Genomic DNA, 7,500 nt, shown 5'->3' with positions numbered 1-7,500 from the left:
ATTTAGCTCAAACATTTTAGTGCAGCAGATTCCCATTGCTAGTAAAAGGATTTCACAGTACAGCGCACACTACGGAACATAAGTGGTGGCGCTTTCTGCTGCTGAAATGTATTCAGCAAAAGAATGATCGTTCCTTCTTTGGGCGGAATACATTGACGTCTGATTCAATCGTCACTGCTCACCCTCAGAATCTGGAAGATTATGTAGTGTGAATGCAGCATCCTTCTATTGCTTTCAATGGGATTCTGCAGCTTGGTTCACACATCAAAAGTCCAGTAGAGGAACTTCCAGCAAGAAAATAGATTCCGCAAGAAATTTACTGTGTGCAAATTTTTGGGCGTAACACACCAAAGAAGTTAATTTTTCGATGTCTATGACAAACCGCTGCTGGTTGCAGAGCACTGCGACAGATGTGGATCTACTGTGGAAATTTAGGGAGGAAATGTATCGCTGAATTTCTGTAGTGTGAACATGCCCTAAGGGTAACCAGCTGCACGTTACGCTACCACTCACTTCAACGGTTCGCCAGCAATATGCAAACCTGCCACTATTGCAGACTTTTGGCGCAACCATTGATATAAACAGTAATGCTGCTCACAGTGGATTTTCTCATCGTGTGAACGCACCCTAAGGGTATGTGCACATGCTACAGTTTTGCTCTGGAATGGATTTTCAAAATTAACTTCAATAGGGAAATCAAAATGAACAGCATGTAAACATACCCTTAGAGTACCTGTCACCAAATAAACTTTCCTAAACTAACTTAGGCTATGTCCCCTAACTACTCCTAACACCCCTCCCACACTTAAAAAATTTTTTTAGAGCTTTAAAAAGCTGTGTATCTTACCATTCTTCTTGCTCACATAGTGCAATCTCCCAGCAGAAGAAAGTGGGCATTCAGTGATGTCATGCCTGCTGGGGGAGCACTTCTGCCTTCATATGGTTGCAGTGCTGTGATAAATAGTAGACCTCAAGCTCCGTGTAGCAGCTTTCAGTCTGTATCTTTCACTGAGGCTCTTTGCAGCTTTTAGTATGTGAAGCTTTCAGTGAGGCTCTTTGCATCTGTCAATCAAGCTCAGTGCAGAGAAACACTTCCTGAGTTTGGTCTCCTGACATTACAAGCAGGAGACCAAAATCTGAGATTTTGACCAGATGGAATGTGTGTGTGTTCTGGCCAAGAAGGGAAACCCCTGGTGGCCAGAAGTATAAATTTTTTTGTTAAATGGAAGCCAATTACAAACATAATTTGGCATAAGGAACCAAATATTAAAAATCATGTTTAATGACAGTGCCCATTTAAAGAAAAACTTTAGCCAAAATCAACTGCTATAGGAGCACCAAAGAGACCCGAGTACAGCACTCGGGGATCATCAGCGCTTTTACAGAAATGAATGGAGCACGTGCAGTTAACCGGAATATGACATGTGCTCCTCACAGAGAATCTGGGTCCCTGCCGGAGATCAAGAGGGATCTCAGTGGTTGGACCCCCTGCGATCAGCTGTGGATAGGGGATAAGTTAATTTTGTCTGAAGTTCTCCCTTAACGTGTCACTGCTTTTCACCTGAATGCTAAAGCCTAACCTTTTATCATCAGTGTATCCATTTTATCATTATCTATAGCATTGGTCTAGTGAAAACAGCCAAGCACTAAGAAGGCATCAGAGCACTCGCATAGCTAGGTTTATACGCATAACAGCATGACAAGAATGACAGTACCTCCAGAGGTATAGCAAGAACCCATGGGATACACATACTGTGGGACTTCTATACTCTGCTTTATATTTAAGCAGAGAAAGAGGCCCATGGGGACATATAACCAAACTGATAGCAGCTAAGAAAGTGCAGCTCCTGCCCAGGAGGAATAAGCAACTCCACACAAATACACGTGACTAATAGCTGCTTTACACTACACATCCCCTATAGTAAATGCTGCAGAGAGAACATGAGGCTATTTTCAATGTTGATAACAGTAAATAACTGTAGGTACAGCTTTTGATCTTCAAGTGATTTCTGGGAACCCTCCAATTATAAGAGAGGTTTGTCATACTAAGGAGACAACCAGATGGGGCATAGATTATCAATGTATAGGAGCATCTATTTTTTTTTTTTTTTTTTTTTTTTTTACAAAATCTAAACGTTGTATGAACAAAAAAAAAAAAAAAAAAAAAAAAAAGGGGGGGGGGGTGATTTAACATTAGCACAGAAATCAGCTATGCAAGTGTGTAATTTTCCCAGTTATTGTGCAAATCACGCACATCACTTACGACGCTATGTAACAATGTCATATATTTGTGCAAGTGAGAGGAAACCTCTGAAAAGCTCACACATTCCTATGACAGCTGGTCATTAGAGTACTTTTGTGCAAGTGATAAATTCAACAAAAAAAAACACCTTTGACCCAAGGATAAACCTTGGGTCACTAATACCCTTATTAGGTCCCACCCCTAAAACTTATATATTCTTTATTAAATGCTTAATAAAAGCTAAGTTTTAGGGGTGGGACCTAATAAGGGTATTAGTGACCCAAGGTTTATCCTTGGGTCAAAGGTGTTTATTTGATTGACCCTGACCCATCTCGAGGTAAAAAAGTTTGAAAGTGATAAATTCAGTGCACCAATCAGTACATCTGTTAACCACTGCCCACAAGAAGCGCACAAGAAGCCAGTAAAGAAAACAAAAGCACCACATTTGATAACTTTGGCACAAGCCAATACTCAAAAAAAATAAAATAAACTGCGCACCCAACATTGCAGGGTGGACACCAGTGGATAAATTCTAAATAAGCCTGGATGCTGTTAAAGCTACACTTGCATTACCAACCGCCACCATCTACCCCAACAGTGATACATGTTGCCTCCTAATGAATAATTTGTCCAGAAAAATATAATCTACAGCCGTGGACTCCAAACAGTGGCCCTGCAGATGTTGCCCAACTAGCTGTATGTTGCCATGTTGGGAGTTGTAGTTTTTCAACAGCAGTAGGTTCACATTTTGGAGACCACTTATCTACAGGATTCATTGAACCCGAATCTGATTAATCAGCAGTCGATTCATCTAGTCTTGTAGGATTTGTTCTACTTTCCATGTGTTCGGATTACCTAGACAAGTCTAGTATATCACAGCAGACTTTACCCTAGAAAGAACACTTGGGAAGTGCAACACGACTAAATGAATTAATGGCAGATTTAACAGATTAGGGCTTGGCGAATGTTACAGCAGATTCAATAACACATCTTACAGTTTATGTTTTAGTAACAATTAGGAAAAAGAAAAAAATTGTCATACCAACATCACAAAACAAAATACACTAACAACCGCATCATCTGTTGACAAGAGCTTCTAGCAGAGTTATTTGTAACACTTGAGGCTGTATATGTATCTGTCACCATGAGCCCATCTGTGCTAAATCTGCTGATAACAGGGATCACCTAGACCAGTGTTCCCCAACCCGTGGCTCTCTAGCCATTGCAAAACTACAACTCCCATAATACAGAATTTTAGCCAAACCCCTTATCAGCTAATTGTCAGAACTAGTGATGAGGAAGAAAGTGACTAAAAGACATTTCCTACAGCAGTCTTCCTCAGCCTGTGGCAAAACTACAAATCCCATCATACACAATATAGACAGTATCAATCAAATTACAGAACAAGTGATTAAGACAGTGACCCAAGGCCAATTTATAAATCAGTGTTCCCTACCCTCTAAAAACTGTCCACTAAAAACTACAAACCATCATCATTCCCTGAACACGAGTTCTAGTTTTACATAAAGTGATCTCAACCTGGTGTCACTTCATACAGCAGCATTTCCCAACAGGTAGCTCTTGGACTACTTCAAAATTACAACTCCCATCATGCCCTTCCCTCCGCCATAATAACTGGTCATGTGTAATCCATCCCCAGTTTCAATAGAAGACAAGACTGCTGCTCAGTCCCCCCCCCCATACTTTACACCAGTGTTTCCCAACCAGGGTGCCTCCAGCTGTTGCAAAACTACAACTCCCAGCATGCCCAGACAGCCTTCGGCTGTCTGGGCATGCTGGGAGTTGTAGTTTTGCAGCAGCTGGAGGCACCCTGGTTGGGAAACACTGCTTTACACTGCAGGCAGAGCCTTGTCCACATTTAGCCTTGTTACTGAGATGCATTATCATTCCAGCATTATATCAGTATTTCTCAAACTAGCGGTTCTCTCGGCTGTTGCAAGACTACAACTCCTATCAAGCCCTGACCACTGTTCACCTAATCTACCATATTAAATCCATCTTCAGTTCATCAAAAAAAAAGTCTAAACATCTGCTTTGTGTCCTATACTTTACACGGTCCTGTCCCCATTTAGTCTAGTTGCTAAAGCTTCAGACAAGCATTAGATCAATGTTACGCAAATGTGATTTCCAGTTGAAGCAAAACTACAACTCCCGTCATGCTTGACATCCTTCAACACTATAACATTACATCTAGGGGGTATGTTGGGAGCTGTAGTTTTCAAACAGTTGGCATTCAAGCGGTGGGTCACTGCCAAGACCAGTGGTCTCAAAACTGTGGGCCTCCAGATGTTGCAAACCCAATCCCCAACACTATAATAATACTACATCCAGGGCATGATGAGAGTTGTAGTTTTGTAACCGCTGGTGGAGGGCGCTGTCCAAAACCAGCAATCTCCAAACTGTTGCCCTCCAGATGTTGCACAACTACAACTCCCAGCATGCCGGGACAGCCTGGGAGTTGTAGTTATTGCAACATCTGGAGGGACAGTGTAAAGAACACTGCCCTAGATGACTCAGGGGAGGATGGGGGTTATGGTGAGTACAATCTGTGCTGACCATACGGATTGCTATGAGCTCTATTAAGACTATGGATCCCTATTGTCAGATTGTCTATAAGATCACATTAAGCCAATAATACACCTGATGTGAATGTCTGCTATTGCCCCCTGTTATCAGCCATAAGGGGTGAGTGTGGGGTGATGTCCGCCCTGGTGTGAGGTGATGGGGGAGGGGAAGCTGGTGATGGTGGGGGTGAGGGGCTCCGCTGTGGAGGCCTGGGCCGGGGCGTTCAGGGCGGGCCGGTCTCACCTGCTCGCTGTCAGGTCTTGGCCTTCCAGACTCGCAGTCCCCGGCCTCCTCCGCCTCCTCTCTCAGACGCTTCCCTTCGGCTGCTCGGGTGGGAGGACAGGCGGCTGTCGGAGGAGGAAGAAGAACGAATAGTTGGTTCCGTCACGGCGGAAGCAGAAAAACAAGACACACGCCGCGCTCTGGCCGCAGGGAACAGCCGAGGATTCAGTGAGGGGAGAGCCCGGACGTCCAGGAGCGGCGCTGAGGGGGAGAGGGCGGCGGAGGTGGCGGCGGGACGGCCGCAGTTATCACCACAATTACTCTATCCCGTAAAAAAAAAAAGGAGGAGGACGAAAAAGAAAAAAACCCGAGACAGTGTAACTTCCTGCGCCCGCCGGAAGTCCCGCCCCTGTCGTCTCCACCTATTGGCCGCCGTGAAGGAAGGGGGGGCTGGGTAAAGAACGCCGCGGCTCCGAGCGCACTGCGCCTGACGCAGGGAACCGCCGCTGACGTCACGGGGAAGTCCGGAGACGCTGAGTGGGCGGGGCCTGGCTGCGGCTGGGATCTCCTCCCATGTGCGTGTGTTCTCCTAGCAACAGGTGACGCGGGAGGGAGCGCTGAATCCATTTGGAGGGGCTGCAGCCTCCCGACACCGTGTCAGGGAGCGGATGGAAAACTATTCACGCCTGTGATTTCTGTACATTTCGGACCAATCCTCCAAACTAGTTCAAGCTATATAAAAATAGTACAAAATGTTTTATTCTTACCACAAGACCCTGTTCACACCATGGAGCAGTCACCACAAAATTCCACCTTGCAGCACCCTCCCATTGATTCTACTGGGTTATATGCGGAACAGAACTTCCAACAAGAACCTGAATTCCATCGGGAGAACACCAAAGAAGTCCCGTTAGGCTGGAATTCCACTTGTTTTTTGTTGTTGGGGAAAAACACCAAGAAAAATGCCAATTTGCCACATGGCGTTTTTTTGGACAAAAAACACTGCGACAAGGATGTTAGTTGTAAATCAATGAAAAATAGCAAAATTCTTTTTCCACTTGGCGTTTTTCAGTTTGGCGTTTTTTGAAATCCTTTTAGATAGGACGATCGCATTGGGTGTCAGGAGTGATACCCGCTGTGATCTATCCTTAACTGCAGGTACTACTACTCCCATCATGGAGCACACTCTGCTCCATGTTCGGAGCTGTAGTACCTGCAGTTAAGAACAGATCACAGTGGGTATCACTCCTGACACCCAATGCGATCGTCCTATCTATTGCAGAGATGTGGAGCGGCTCTATACAGCTCACACTATACTCCAGCCAGTGATGTGAATAGAACATCACTCATTCATATTTCCCTCTGAGAGCTGTGATTGGCTGCAACCATCCGGCCAATCCCCATTCTGGGCGGAAAATATGAATGAGTGATGTTCTATTCATATCACTGGCCGGAGTATAGTGCAGAGATTTCAGCGATGTATAGAGCCGCTCCGCATCTTTGCTATATTATGGACGATCGCATCGCGTGACAAGACTGACACCTGGGGCGATATGTCTATTAGTACTACCTAAAAAATGTAAAAAGAAAAAAAATAGAGAAAAAAAAGTGAAACACACACACTTTATTATAAACTAGCTAAATACCCGGCATTGCCTGCTTTTTCCTTCCTACTCCTTGTTGGGGAGGAAAATCCACAAAGGAGGAAGCTTTAGACTTCATATCCCGACCTCAAATATTGTTGTCTTATCCCAACCCCATATCCTGTCCTCCTATCCCGACCTCCTATCCCATCCTCCTATACTGACATCCTATCCCGTCCTCCTATACCGACCTCCTATCCCGTCCTCCTATCCCTTCCTCCTATCCCGTCCTCCTATCCCAACCTCCTATCCCGACCTCCTATCCCGTCCTCCTATCCCGTCCTCCTATCCCTTCCTCCTATCCCGTCCTCCTATCCCGTCCTCCTATCCCGACCTCCTATCCCGTCCTCCTATCCCGTCCTCCTATCCCGTCCTCCTATCCCGACCTCCTATCCCGTCCTTCTATCCCGACCTCCCATCCCGTCCTCCTATCCCGTCCTCCTATCCCGACCTCCAGCTGTACTGAAGTTATGTGAGAACATACATTTCCCATTGATTTGCATGGGACGTTAAACAAAAACCCCGACCCTCACAAAAGGGGGTAGTTAACTATCCTATATTTTAAGTGGACATATAAGTAACATGTGACTAAGTATTATGGAAATATCTCCAGCCGTTTGGAAGTTATGCAGTAACATGTATTTCCCATAGACTTGTATGGGACTTTAAACATAAACCCCGCACCTGGCAAATGGGGGTGAGTAAGGGTTAAATCACCTATCCTATGTTTGTTTCTGACATATAAGTAACATGTGTGCCAAGTTTCATGTTAATATCTTTAGCCGTTTGGACGTTTTTGTGAAACAT

The 7,500-nt window shown here is 44.8% G+C and overlaps 1 protein-coding gene across 4 annotated transcripts in view; it reads right to left on the bottom strand.

Annotated features, from left to right (window-relative positions):
• LARP4B (La ribonucleoprotein 4B) overlaps nucleotides 1–7,500 on the bottom strand; it is a 93,786-nt gene that overhangs the window by 84,330 nt on the left and 1,956 nt on the right. For 3 of the 4 annotated variants that reach the window (XM_056519527.1, XM_056519526.1, XM_056519529.1), the window contains exon 1: nucleotides 5,072–6,082. The exons of the other annotated variant lie outside the window; for it this stretch is intronic. The gene's annotated coding sequence lies outside the window, so the exon portion shown is untranslated. Of the gene's footprint in view, nucleotides 1–5,071; nucleotides 6,083–7,500 lie in introns of those variants that run through there. 4 annotated transcript variants of the gene reach the window in all.

Source organism: Hyla sarda, chromosome 5, assembly GCF_029499605.1.
Source record: "Hyla sarda isolate aHylSar1 chromosome 5, aHylSar1.hap1, whole genome shotgun sequence".
Lineage (NCBI taxonomy): Eukaryota > Metazoa > Chordata > Amphibia > Anura > Hylidae > Hyla > Hyla sarda.
The sequence above is the reverse complement of the archived record's forward strand: the minus strand, read 5'-3'. Positions and strand labels throughout refer to the sequence as shown.